This window comes from Ammodytes marinus (assembly GCF_949987685.1).
Source record: "Ammodytes marinus genome assembly, chromosome: 16".
Classification (NCBI taxonomy): domain Eukaryota; kingdom Metazoa; phylum Chordata; class Actinopteri; order Uranoscopiformes; family Ammodytidae; genus Ammodytes; species Ammodytes marinus.
This window is the reverse complement of record NC_137220.1, coordinates 15,364,775-15,380,543: the sequence shown is the minus strand read 5'-3', so window position 1 is coordinate 15,380,543 and position 15,769 is coordinate 15,364,775.

The window sequence follows — 15,769 nt, the reverse complement described above, 5'->3', positions numbered from 1 at the left end:
TATCTAAAAGGGCCAATACATTCTAATCATTCAAATCTCTGCAGACCTGTATTTATTTTATGGGGACCATTATCGGACAGTTGGTGCGTCTTTTTCTCCTCCACCACTTATATTATGCCCGCAGCCCCGCACCCCCATTTGGTTGCATTTCAGAACAGCAACACGCTTTTTTTAGTGGCGATTTTGAGTCAACACCAACGCTGTTGACCGCAGCAGTTATTTCCTTCCTAACTGCTGCCTTCTGTCGTTCTTTGATGCTGCTTGTAGGCTAATGCTCCGAAATGAAACTCTTTTTTTTCTACTTTCGCTGTTATTCTGTCAATTTCTACTTCAGGGAAGTGCCGTATTGCGCATATCCATGTCGTAAAACCTCTGGGCGAGGCCTCTAAACTGAGAAAATATAGGGGCGTGATACGCTAGTTTTCATCCGCCGCATTTATCAATAATGGCCTGGCGTACGCTGAGATTGGCGAGATACGCCTGTTTGATAAATCCCACGCGATACCTGGCGTAGGGAGGTATTTGCGCCAGAATCTGCACCAGTTTCCACGCAAAATTGATAAATGAGGGCCGTTGTGAGGACATATGTGTAAACACATTGCGGGGACTCACCTTCCTTTTGGGGACAAAATGCAAGTCTCCATTATGTGAACCACTACATTTGATAAAAACAAATTTAACTTTTGTGGAGCTGATGGTAACATGACTTTTGTGTGTGTGGGGGTGTGATATTCCCCTAGAAAGGATCTCATAACTTCCATAAATGAATGTTGAGCACAATATGCAGCATAAGACATATGTAATATATTGGTCACACATCGCATCAGTTTTATTTCGGTAACTGGTTCAGTCATATAATTTAAAAATTTTATTTTTAACCTTTATTTAATACAGGTAAATCCCATTGAGACCAGAGACTCTTTTGCAAGGGAGACCTGTTCCCATTTACACGTTACCATTCACACACCCGTTCCTACACCGAAAGCAGGCTAACTATCGACATAAATCAAGTTAATGATTTGTGAACATAGCCAAAGAGTTGGTGGACAACAAAAACGGAATTACAGGAAGACAGTCCTGTTGGATGTGAAAGGATGTGCAAATAAGAAACTGTTTGCTAACAAGAAGTATGAGTGTTGTGTTTACAGCTTGTTCTACTGTTGCCCCCAAGAAGCCAAACATAAGTTATTGCTGGTTTAGAGTGTGAGTGAGCATTGAGCCGGTGGTTACAGGGTATGCCATTCAATCGCGACTTCACCAGTTAGATTGCAGCGGTTGACCTTTGTTGCATCTCAGTCCCCTTCTCTCTCCCCATCTCCACTCTGCACTGATCTATCAAATAAAGGTAAGAACACCCAGAAATATATTTTTTTAAAGGAAGCAGTGCAACAAATTTGTTCTGCTCTCTATAATGCACTTCTACCACAGCAAAAATGGCTCATTCAAACATTTGTATCAACTATGTTAAGATTGAAAAATGTAAAAGGGGAACGCCTCAAAAGTGTTGTGTATGTAAAACAATCTTTTGCATTTCAGTTAACTTAAAACACATGCAAAGGGCTGTAACTGCTTTGTATCGGTTTCAATATTTAGTGTATACTATATGTTTTGTTTATTATTACTTTAGACTAACTGTATGAAAACAGGGTGTCATCGAAAATGAGACCTTGGTCTCAATGGATTTGGTCTTTTGTTGTAACCAAAACATTTCGACCCAGAGGCCTTAATTTAACTAAATTATAATTCTAACGATCTGACCCCATTCATGCAAAATATCATTGTGATATCAGCCTCCTCACACAGCACAGTGGCTGCCGTGGGGTGCTGTGTCCTCCTACATGTCACTCTGTCTCCAGCAGCTGTCTCTTGCTAATGGCCCCGACCTTTCTGCTCCTCCACTCTCCTTCCAGGCCTGCCATCGTTACCACAGCTCCCTGTCATACTCTGTGCTGCTCACTCTGTGTCTCAGTGGGATAATTAGCATAATTGGGCTTCACGACATTGACGGACATCAGGGGGAAACGGGGTGAAATGGTGACTCGGCATAGAAAGACCACAAAAATTATGATGGTGGATATAATTGGCTTTTACACCGCAGTGTGATTGTGATGGTAAATTGTAAGGAGGATGATTGGAAAATGTGAGTGTTAAAATAACTTCAAAGCTGTGTGTAGAGATAATGATGATTCAATTTAACACAGGATTAAATAACAGTTTGTCTTTTGGGGGCAATTAATCCCCTATATTGTACAAATGAAGGCAAGGAATGTAATTATCTCTATTAATGGCCTTTTCGCAATCCGCTGTCATCACTTTACTCCTCCAGCTGATCAGTGAGAAATGATGCTATATCCAGAGGGTTGGACTAATTCTTCCTTCTGTGCAGCCCAGTGCATAGTTAAATCATATGCATACTCTTCACAATAATATCCACAACGTGAGAGATATTCCACTTTTATCTTAAAATTGGCCAAATATTTAAAGACATTGCGTACTGTAGTGCTAAATGAAAATTCTTTATATATTTTTAAATGTCCATCGTGAATCCAACAGCGTTATAGGAGTGCTATACCAAATCTAATTACCTAATTAGCAGTTGCTCACTGGGCTTTCTCCATTCTAGCAACTCATTGCAAACATTAACAAAAGTGCATTTGTAACAACAGATCAACCTTGTGTAACAATTTTTCTGTTTTTCTATGTGAGATGTGATAAACAAAAAACTGTGTAACTTTTTTGCATTTTTCAATATGCAAGAACAATATAAAATTTCACAACGTTGTTTTTACATCTCGGCAGATTCTTACACAGCAATGTAAGCAACTTCACTTCTCTCCTTTGTTCTGCATTAGCACAAAAGACCTGAAAGATTATGATGATTAAGATGATGAAGGGCATGTGTGGGTCGTGCGCTGGACCTTCACAGCTTAGACGCAAACACGACTGGTTGCTGGGAGACCGTGTGTGGCTATGGGTCCTTGTAAGGCCTGGAGCTGGGGTGAGACAAGGGGTTGACACAAATCTACCTTAAAACCCCACAGCACGCTAAAAATAGACTCTGGTTGTGTGTGTGTGTGTGTGTGTGTGTGTGTGTGTGTGTGTGTGTGTGTGTGTGTGTGTGTGTGTGTGTGTGTGTGTGTGTGTGTGTGTGTGGGTGTGTGTCTGTGTCTGTTTCTGTGTCTGTGTGTGAATGTGAATGTGTAAAAAAGACTGTGGGGAAAATGAAATACATGGAATAAGTGACATGAAGTGTACACAGAGGGATGCAGGAGAAGATTTGGAGAAAGTGATAACAATGAGGGAAGGCTATGTCTGACGCATTAGCATTAGAGGTGTGCGTACGGCTGCTGTAATACGAGCTCTTTTCTGCCCGTCTTCTCCGAGAAAACTTCATCCCCTTCCACCTTACTTTCCTCATGCTGGCACACGCATAAACACACCCCATCTCCTTTTATAAAAATACCCAAGGACAATCCTCACTATTAATAGGAAGTGTTGTCAACTGGCTCTGGAGAAATGAGACCTTCTGTTCAGCTAACTATTTTTGCGGTCCTTTGTAGCCATGACCCCTTACAGTCAATTACATTCATTTTCCAGGCCCAGACTAAATGCATACAGCATTGACAAATACCTCTTTTTAAGTATCATAAAAGCGCTAACCATGGAATACACTTGCAAAAATGACATATTGTAGCAATAAAATATTAAATGTATTTGTTTTCCTTAAAGGCCTTTGACATTGCTTTCTGCTCATCACAGGCTCCCCCACATAATTGTTCCAGTGATGGACGCAGTGCTATATTATTTATTTGGCTCCTCTTTCAGCACTTGGCTCTTTTGGTTCCAGCTCTGGGGCGGTATTCGAGCTCCATGCATACTGCTGGTGATTTATGGGCCCCAGGGTTGCCATCCAGTAGCCCTGCCCTCAGCTATTCTCCCCAGACTGCTACAATCTGACTGCATGTACGCACACTGTGACACACTGAGAGACCCTGCTACCACTGTTAGGTGGCGTACACCTTGAGCCATCTGTCATTGGTTCATGAGATCTGTTAAACCTGCTTTTACAAAACAGAATCTGAATAGTTCTACATAAATATTTGATCTATATCCGTTGTCACGGTTAGGGTACTATTAAATGACAGTAAACGTTTTTTGTATGGAAACAAATAAAAACAAAGGTGAAAACTGTACAATGTTCTTAGATTAAAATATTAACTGTCTATCGTTGTGTTTCACCTTTTTGAAAGATGCTACACACCTATCCAATTGACCATCCACTAAGTCTTAGCTCCCTTAGGTACTGTTGCTACAACTGTCATCCATTCCCATTTTTACTTGCCGTTTACAATGATAACAGTGGCAGATTAAGCACTCAAAAGTTTCAGTAATCTTGGAAACAATCTGTCCTCAATAGTCCAGTAGTGAACAAAAGCAATGTGTGTGTGTGAAAAAGGCCCACTTCAGAGTTGGCCTTTTTACATTGCATTGTAAAAAGGCATTGGACAGTAGGCTATTAGACCCAGCCATATAATGGACCTTCAGAGAGGGTGTGTTCAGTATGGTCAGAAAGATAATGACAGAGATTTATGAATATGGACAACTACCCTTTGCTCATTCCTTTCCTGCAAATTGAATTTCACGGGACAGGCAGGCCCACAGCTATGTTCCCTTAAGAGCGGTGCTATAGGCTGCAAGGTATTGCACTTTCAACTACAATAAGCATAATTAAAAGATTAAATAAAAGTTTTAGACACAAAATTTAGAGAGGTGATGTTCCACGAACCAGCCTTTGCTGACTGGGTCTGGTCCATCAAGGCCCCTGACCTTTACTGCCATCCGTGTGGCAGCTCACCCGAACCCAGCGGTTCTTCTCGTGGATGGTGGGTCCACAGGACGGAGAAGAGGATGATGCCACGTCATTCTTTCGGGCTGTGCACGCAGGCGGGCCCACCTGCTGGGTCACGCTTCTTCTTCCTGGATTGTCAATTAGGTGTTTTGGAACCATTCTTAGTGGGTCCCTTCGTCGGAGACCAATTTACCTTGGGAGACCCTACCAGGAGCACTACGCTCCAGACATCACAGCCCTCAGGTTCATAGGGACACACAAACCTCTCCACCACAATAAGGTGATGGTTCCTGGAGAGGTATGGTGTACATTCAGACAGAAAATTATTGAAAAACAATAGTAGCTCCAAACACTAATTACCACTTTACCTGACAATTAATGTATCCTCCTATTGATGCTCACTATTGGTGTGTGTGTGTGTGTGTGTGTGTGTGTGTGTGTGTGTGTGTGTGTGAGTGCATTTATGTGTGAGTGCATGTGTGTGCCTGTATAACCCAGGAATAGGGCTTGGGTTGGGGGGACAGCACTTAAAGCTTAGCACCATTCTAGCTGAACACCTGTCACACATACACACCCTTGCATGTGCACGTCACACTTATACACACCTGTCTGATGCATGCCATAAACTCTGTGTCTGTCTGTCTGTCTGTCTGTCTGTTTGTCTGTCTGTCTGTCTGTTTCACACACACTTGAACACACTGTGACATGCTCAGAAATGTTGACACTTGTGTCTGCAAGGTCACATTTCTGTATTCTCTCACATGGCTGCTGCTGCACTTGTTTTTCATGACTAAGGCCTGCAGCTATTATGCGAACGGCTTCTGACAGGCTTTTGTGGGCGGGGTTGGGTTGGTGCCATGCCAATTTATGTTTGGTTAATAAAAGCCACCAATCAGATGTAAGACAATTGAACCTGCAGTCCTTTTTTCATCCTTTAATCTGCCCAAAGAGATGGCACAGGGTCGTATAAAGAGTATGCTACAGCTAGTCAATAAAAACAGGCAAAGAGGGTGATAAACACTGCCGCCACTGAGCTCTTCTGTCCTCCACAACCTCCACCTCTGCCTACTTTTCCACAGTGGACTCCCAAGATCTTGCTCAACACTCATCCATCATCATGTCAACGCTGCTGTCTCTCCAGCCCTGTGTTCCCGGCCTGGCCTTGCTCAGGCCCCTATATGGCGGGGCCATCCGGCAGGGGAGCCACAGGGTTAAATATACTCTGAAGCTCTGAGAATGACAAACTCCTCCAGCTAGAGAGATGCACCATGGAGCGGAGGGGTTTCATAACACACACACACACACACACACACACACACACACACACACACACACACACACACACACACACACACACACACACACACACAAACAAACTAACTAACACACACAGAGAGACAAACACAATGGGCACGTGTTCATTGTCTCATTTGCATAAGCATTTTCTGCAACAATTCTTAGAAAATGAAGGTTCATTAAGGAATCTTCAAACTTAAAAGCCCATATGCCTGTCAGATGATTTTACACAAATCATATAGCAAGACGTGCAGATTAAAGCATAATTTACACTTAAAATTATTAAACAATAGCACTTGTTCTGTATTGGCTGCAATTTTTTCAATAGATTCACTTAAACTGTGTTACTTAATGTTTTGATTTTTTTCCTACCTTATGTATTCATTTCACTTTTCCATTATCAAAATTATATTTTGAAATCATGACCATACTGCCAAATGATAACATTCAGGAAATAATGCCTAAGCCAAAACCTCCAGAAAAAAGATCTTATGACCTCATTGTTTACAATAGTAGCTTTCAGTTATCTGAAAATTTTGGCAACTTCACTACAATTTCAAAGCATGTTCTGTGAGTGTGAACAGCACTTGTTTATACAGCAAACATTCCAATTAAAAGGTCCTCTCGGGAGGTTGAGGACTATTTGTGAAATATCATTATTTTGCTGAATTAATGCCTTTAAATGTATAATATTATAAGCAGTGTATAAGCTGGAACTGAGTCATGTAATGATGTCATCGGTCTGAAAAGGCTGGACTTGCCTCTGTAAACAAAACAATAACACAGTGTGTATATATAGGTGTGTGTGTGTGTGTGTGTGTGTGGAGTCTCCATCTAAGATTTGGTGACATAACAGAGCAACACGAGAGCCTGGAGTGCAAAGGAGGAAGTGGCTCTTTATCAGTTGGTAGTCTCTCCTTGGACCAGAGGGAAGGGAATACTAAGAGGAGGAGGGGGGAGGTGTGTATGTGTTTGTGTGTGGAGTCTCCATCTAAGATTTGGTGACATAACAGCAACACGAGAGCCTGGAGGGTGTCCTCACTTTAGGTTCTCAGGGACACACTCACTTAAGAGAAAGTCTGGCCTTGGTTAACTTCCAGGGATACTTTTGGGGGGGCCTCCCGGCACGTGGCAGCAAGGTGATGAAGTGGGTGCAGGAGAGGACAGGATTAATGTGCCGCTGGGACAGATAGAAGAGTTATCTTCACACATCCAAACTGGTACACAATAAATACAAGAGCACAGTTACAATGAGACAGAGTTTGAGTGACTGGAACACACTAAACTCAATTTGCTCCCTCACCTATATTGTGACCTCAAACTAACATTTTTGGAATGAACTATTAGCAATAGCTAATCATGCTAATGGAGGGCAGATAGTGGAAGACTTTAATGATCATCACTGACCATTGATTTGTATGCACATAAAAACTTATTACTGATTAGTAAAACTACAAAGTGCCTTTTTTGGTCATTATGTGATTAACTAATTAAGACGGGGCAGGGGATGCTGAGAAAGTAATTAGTAAGTAGCAAAGTGTTACCAACGCTTCTTTCGTGCACAGATGAGAAATCTCGCGGGGGAGATAAATGGTAAAGGGCACAAGCTAACCGTCGGGAGCAATTTGGGGTTCAGTGTCAGACGTGGTATCGAAACAACGACCCGACCTGACCCTGCAACCCAGTGGATGACGGCCCTACCAGTGTCACCACAGCCTATATGCTTTTCTTGCCGAGACTTAGATGAGAAGATTGATAGGCTTTCACTCTTATGTCTGTAAAATACCTGAGATGCTACAGTCAGTTAGCTTAGCATAAAAACATATAGCCACGGCTCTAACCAAAAGTATTATGCCCTGTCAGTGCCTATATGGCTCACGGATTAACACACAATATTGTGTTTCAAAAATCTGAAGTGTAAAAATGACAGTGAGCAGCATTTGCCAGGCAATCAGCCTATCTTTACACAGAGCCATGCTAACAGTTTCCCCCAATTTAAGGTATTTGTGCTAAGCTAAGCTAACAGACTTCTGGCAGTAGCTTCATTTTCATTGTACAGGGACCAGAGTTGTATCAATCTCCTGATCCAACATGGTGAAACAGGATATTAATCTGATTACTGCAGTGCAAGTAAACACTCATCTCTACCTTGATGTAACCTTCAAGCCTAAAGTGCAGCATCTAGGGGGGGCAGGGTGTCACATTCTCAAACCTCCCTGAAAGAACACAGAAATGTTGCCATTGTGTCATGACTGCCTGCCTACACGCCCACTGCACTATTTATACCAGAGGAGCACAACTGCTGCTAAAGGTACAGTTACAGTGGGGCACTTCAAACCCCAGCTGCCTGCCTCAGCTAATAATACAAATCAGTATATGCACTATACCTATCAACAGAAACACACACAATCACAATCACAGACACATAAATGCACCACTGCTTGTTCCGCTGCTACTCCTGGCACTCGCCCTCCTACCTTAAAGTGCTTCCTATATTTTTCACAGTGATAAGCAGCTCCCACGCCATCCACCTGCCAACAAGGCCTCGCACAAACTCGTTACATCACTTCTGAACGTGTCCCCGCCCCACCTCCAAATCATTATCCAAATAGGGGAGAGTGGCCTAAGTTGTGCATTTTGGAAGTTGTGCCACCCCTTGTTTCTAGAAAACCGTGGAAGAAATTGGAAATGTGACCACATATTTAAGAAGAGCCATCCATTTGACTCATCCTGTAAAGAAGGGAGACACAAGGAATAAGATATAAGCACATTTAAGCTAAAAAAACTGTGTTTTGCCTTTCAAAGTAAAATTTCCATGATCAAGGTTTTTTGATTATTGTGTCTGAACATTTATAGACAAGTTTGAAAACATTTGACACATGTTTTAGTGCTTTGGTATGCTACATTTTGAGTCTATGCAGTTAGCACGATGTCAGCCCTAAATTGCTGCATCATGCTTATTATCCAAATTTCTGGGATTAGGGTGATTTGTGCCAAAGGGCCTGGGTGAGTTATAAGTAAGTAAGTAAGTAAAATGTATTTATAAAATCACATTTATGACAGTTTGCACTGTCCAAAGTGATGTACATAGTGCATTCAGTAGGTAAACAATGAAGGTAAAATAACAATAACCAAAATAAAAGACGTAAAGCCCATACATCCACATAAACACAGATTGCAGAGGTAAGATAGTTAATGGGGAGGAAACACCAGGGTGTACATATGGGTTTTGAGTAGTGGTGGGCCGATAACGGCGTTAACGCCAAACTCTTATCGGGCGATAAAAAAAATATCGCCGTTAATCTCTTAATTCCACCTCCTGTTCGGCTCAGGGGAGATGCTGTTCGCCGTCGGGGTGAACCCCCTTCCGCACGTGAAGGCTCGCTTCACGTGCGGGAAAGCTATAGTGTGAGCGGCCACAGCTTGTATTTTGGTCATATCTAACACTGGACTGCAGGCCTATATAAAAGTGTTGTACCTTTGCTTTCTTTGGGTTAAAAAAAAACTCCATCAACTCAGTATCCGTCTAGTCCAAAAAAACTCTGTCAGCTGCTGCTGCAGACGGTGTGCAGACGTGCTCGGAGAATCGGCATCGGCGCATCAACAGTCATTCAATGCAGCGGCAGTAATCATACAACCGAACGGTGTAGAAAGTCCCGTCAGTTAAAAATAGTGATCCAGATTTTAAATCCATGTTAAAATCGGAAGGATATAAAGCTAGTTAGCTTAAAAAAAGTAGCAAACATGTCAACTGTGATGTGTTCAGGCCGGCTCAGTAATATGATTGATGTGTTCAAATGCAACACAAAAAAAAAGAAATTTGAGATTTTGGCGAAACTTGTTTTCCCAGCAAGATAAAATAGATAGTAAAGATGGAATTATGACCCTGTTTAATGTCCTATCTAGAGCTATGATCATATCAGCAATTAAAGCAATAATACAAGTTCTATTTCAACAAAATAATAGAAAATTATCAATTTTGATATCAATAAAGACTTGGATCGTTAAGGAGTCTTGAAAATGGTATCAATATCAATACAAATTAACTCTCCTGTCATCTGAGAGAAATTAAGATGATTTAATTTTTTTAACCGTTAGTATTTACCGGTTAAAAATATTATCAGTTGACTGGTTTACCATGGACATCCCTTATACTGTATAAATGTATATCATACATTGTATGTTTTTTTTTGTGTTATCCCAGTTAAGTTTATTATTAATTTTTTATCATTTAATATTACTTTTAATAGTTCCGGGACGTTGGAGCAATAACCTGGTGTTTTGACACTTCAGTGTGCACTGTGAATTTGAAGTAATGTTCAGTTTTTGAATAAAGATGCAGCATTTACAAATGTTTATTTTTTTTATCCGATTCATCGATTAATCGAAAAAATAATCGACCGATTAATCGATTATTGAAATAATCGTTAGTTGCAGCCCTAAACAATTCATCGTTACCTCTTATGGCCTACAGTTCAAAGTTCATGTTTAACTGAATAAACAGTTTGTAAACACAAGTACATCTTGTTGAACATTATTTATTTTCATCACCAATTATCATAGTAGAACAGCTTCCTTAAGCAGTTTGTGATGCATGTTGGAAACAGGAGATGAGCCCCTGGTCTGATGCGCCACCTGGCTTGAGAAACACGTTCTCAAAGACTTACTTTGAGTCATTATTTAGGGAGCACACGCATATTATGAATGAATTCAAATGAGCCATTTTAATCTAGATTAATCTAGATTAATTTCAAAATTAATCTAGATTAATCTAGATTAAAAAAATTAATCTATGCCCACCTCTAGTTTTGAGCCTTGATTTAAAGGCAGAAATGTAGGGGAATCACATTTGTCAGGTGGCAGTTGGTTCCACAAGCACGGAGCAACTAGTGCAAAGTACATTTCTGAGAGTTGTGCCAGTGGCATGGCTGTATACGCTGGTCACCAAAAGAAAGTGATTGTCTACAGTAGCTCAGAAGAGAGTGACATCTCAATTCCACTTAACGACACCACTGATGAGAGTTCAGATGGCCAGAAAGATGATGATGGTGACTTTGTCATTGTGAGCTTTGCAGGTAAAACCATTAGATCTGCTAGGCCTTGTTTAAGAAAATTGTCCTTCAATCTTTGTCAACTATTTACTTTATTTACTTTAAATACACCTTAAATAAGTGATTGTCTAATGGATTTGTCTTGCATTACAGTTTATGAGATATATATCAATGGCACAATTCACCCCATGGTATTCTCTCCAACCGCACAACTTACACCACACCGGGGGCAAGTTGTGCATCAAGACAACTTTTTTTCCGAAAGCTATATTTCTTCAACAGTTTATTCCAGATCCAAAGTTTTTATTGCCAGGGATGCACAACACCCTGAAATATATGTACATATTTGAGTTGGAGACTTTACTGTCAAGGCCTTACTTTAAAGTCACTTTGAGTGAAAAGTTGCACAACTTAGGCCACTCTCCCCTACTGTAATAATGTTGATCAGAAGGGACACCGTCAAAACTCAGGAAGATGACAATCAAGTAACAGTCAAGAAGTCCTTGAATTTCTTATTTCAACTGTGTACTTAAGAGCTGAAACTTGTTGGAAGCAAAATCTTCCATAGTTTATGTTTTATTACAGTGATACACAATGTGCTTACGGTCAGACATTCAGTTCCTATGAAAAGTATTCAAATGTTCATGTGTTACTGTCATTAGACATTGAGTCGCTAGATTTAATGTGCCTTTTTTTAAACAGAAATGTCCAAGTTAAAAGGTTGAGATACAGCTACATATACTGTATTTATGCTACAACAGGTGATCTCCGTTTGTCAGATAATCTGACAAATCCAGATCACCTGTTGTAGCATAAATATATGTAGCTGTATCTCAACCTTTTAAGCATCTTATTGACTTCTGAAGTCAATTGGCTATGTTCATCTGGTGGTGATGTAGGGACGAGGAAGGGGACTGCTAACTGTAGACACTGACAAGAAGTTAGCTAAAAGGACCATATCACTTACTTCTCCTTAATTAAAAGAGGTAATTCTTTATGCAAACTAATATGTTTTATTGGATATTTTAAATTAATTTAGATCACTTTATAGCTGTATAATCTGTTTTCACTTTGATATTAAATGGTCTTTTTCTGCTGATCGGTGAAAAAAAACCATACCAAATGCTCAACATGAAAACATGAAAAAAGGGGTGAAAACAGGTTTACGGCAACTGCAATATATTGTTGTGTTGTTTTCTGTGTGTTGCCATACAGAAGTCAATCAAGAGAACAATCATCTCAAATGTTCACAAAAGGTCATGTTTCAGGTTTAAATAGGTTATATATTGATTATTACAGAATGAATCTGCAGATGAATCGATTTATTAAAGTAATTGTTTATGTAAGTTTCTGGCGAAGGTGACATGTGTAGCAGTCTGACTAACAGGTCATGTAAAAAAAAATTTAATAGTTTCGACCATATTTGGTTTTATTGAAAAAAGACTAAATAATGAGCAGGTTCAGAAAGCATACTGATTTTTTTAGCTCTGATTTATGAAAAAAAGTATGATTGGTCAACAGCAGAGGACATCCTGTTTTAGGAGTACTGTGTCCTCTCCCTGGTCTGTGATATCCCCAGGACTTAAATATCCTAAAGTCAACAATCACAACAGGAAACATTACATGTCAACCCTTGGTGAGAGATAGCTCCTTGAATACATGAACTTATAGGTAGAGCTGCCAACTAATGACACAATCCCTTCATCAAAGTCAGAATAAGGTTAGCCAAGCAAAGCTAATTGTTTTAATAATGGAGGCATAATGTTTGTCTAATAAACCCCCTCAATAGATATATTTTTGTTGATGTTAAGGAAGGGAGATTAGTTCCATTTATAGTGTAACTTTGGTAAAGGGGGTATTTTCAGCAAAATATCCTTTAATCTGCCTGTTACTAATCGGTGAAGATAACGTGATATGCATGATACGATACCCAACTAATTATTCTTTCTTAGTAAGGACTCCAGACTAGTGTTTCCAGAACTGTGCAACGGTGTGTGCGTGTGTGTGTGTGTGTCTGTGTGTGTGTGTGTGTGTGTGTGTGTGTGTGTGTGTGTGTGTGTGTGTGTGTGTGTGTGTGTGTGTGTGTGTGTGTGTGTGTGTTATGCAGTATTATCACTGCTGCGTTTATGAGCATTAGAGCACAGTGCTTAGGATGAGCCGCAGTAACCCGATCCCAAAGGGAGATTGAGCTAAATGTCAGTGAGCCACCTTGAGCTTTGCACTGCTGCAGGCGGCCAACAACAGCAGTGTCAGAGGGGGAAACACACAGCAGAGGAGATGCTAGCCTGCATGGACACAGGAGCAAAGAAAATGAAGAGAAAATTGAGAGAAAGAAGTGTTTGACCTTAAGAGAGTTAAAATCAGGAATGAGTAAAAGGCTGGTGAAGGATGATTCAGACAAAGACCGATCTGCTTCTCTGTGTTCCACTGGTTTCTCACTGAGTACACCATACTGAGTGCACAGATACACAACATGAATGGGATGTATACACATTCAGGCTCTGCAATGTGTTCCAATAAATCTTTAATTTTTATTTATTTTTCAAAGTTCTTTAAATAAACATTGAGATTGAGAACAAGAAAAAGCCATTATATTATATTCTATGGACATTAACATGTAAAATGTTTTTCAGCTGATCGGAATTGAAGATATGAGTACAAAAATTGAGAAATGACTACTTAAAGGGTTCATTGACGATTCTCTCCCAGCTCTCATAGCACAGTTTTCACATGCAGACAGGCTGGTGAACTTGGTGCAGCATTTAGCTTCTAAAGAGACAGATATTTCCCTCAGGAGGTGGTGGAGCTCAAAAACAGAGTGTATATGGAAGTTACATTAATCAGTTCAGGTCTGAAATACAACACCAAAGGAATAATAATGTTGTTCCGTTATTGTAGTATGACTAAATGGTGCCATGCCATAATGGCTGATTATTCTAATTGTCCCACATATTTCCCACTGGACCGAAAGGTCTGTTGTCCGACAGGCCGTTATCCCGAAAACAAAACCCAACGTTGGATTTGTATTTTCGTGTTGAAAGAGATTTGTGTGGCTTTACTTTTACTTGTGCAATGCTTTGCCTAAACACAGTCACATGATTTGCAAGTCAAAATACATTAAATATTAAGGGTAAAAAACTCCAGGAGTGTGTGTATTTTTGCGATAACGGACCATCGGCCTTTTGGTCCAATGGGAAATATTTTGGGGACTATTTAGCTGTCAGAATAATGGGCCTTCGGAATTATGGGCAGTCCCCGAATAAATAAAAGACTCTTTGCTCATAAGTTAGCCATATGATCTTCAAAGGTGATGAAAAGTGTGATGTGTTCATAGCAAGTTTCTGCCATAGCTACATGATAGCTACATTGGTCATACATTTCACACTCTCTGCTATGTCATGTGACGTGGCATCACGGGATGTGACGACAGGACCCAAGGTAACGGAGACTACACAGCAGGTAACAGTTGTTCTTGTCTTACTTTATCTACTATATGTAGAGGATATATGCTTTCAACGGTAATAAATGGGGCTAAGGTGAATTGAAATCATATGCTGTTTATAGATACCTCTCCCTTTCTATGAAACTCTCTTCACTCCTCTTCTCTCTACCCTGTTGTCTTTGTGTCTGTGTGTGTGTGTACTTATGAGGACATTATCTCTATCCTTCACTCTCCCCTGAGAGCAGAGGATTTCACTAATGCTTTTTGCAGATGATGTGGTCCTGATGGCATCATCGGTCTGTAAACATCAGCCCTCACTGGATCGGAAGCAAGTTGAGGTGGTTGGGGCATTTATTACAGAGTTCCAGGCATGTCCAGCTGGGAGGAGGCCTCGTGGAAGACCCAGGACTAGGTGGAGAGATTATATCTCCACATTGGCCTGAGAAAGCCTTTGGCTCTCCCTGTCAGAGCTGGTCGATGTGGCCTGGGAAAGGGAAGTCTGGGGTAATCCGAACTAGAATAAACGGATGATGATGGATACATCATTAGATTGTAATAAAGTGCATAAACGCTTCGATATCTTACTGAAGAAGAGGATAGACGATAACCATTTTGCCAGTTTATTCCAGTAGCTCCCAAACTAGAGGGCCAAGTTCAATAGACAACAAAGCACAAAAGTTATTTCACAGAAAGCTGTTTTCACATTTCAAATTTTTCTCTAATCTTGGTTGGTTTTGTGAAATGTGGGATTATTTTCTTATTTGGCCCCGAAGAGTTATTTAAATTAAACCATGCAAGAAGTTAGAGAGAAGCTGCCAACAACTCATAAAGATGAAATGTGACAAGGGGGACATGAACCAAAAACACTGGCAACCACTTGATTAACATATAACAATGTTTGTATTGTGAGAGCTTAAAGGTGCAGTGTGTAATATGACATCATCAAGAAAGTTCTACAAAGTTCTAGAATGCAACACTCCCTGGGTAACCCCAACCCTTTCGAATAGTAACAGAAGCTACAGTGGCCTTCAAGGACAAGAACAATTCTAAATTTTAAACAATGCACCCGATGACATTCCAACTATGACACTTTCAAGATGGCGGCACTAGGCCTTGGTCCAAAATAAGGGA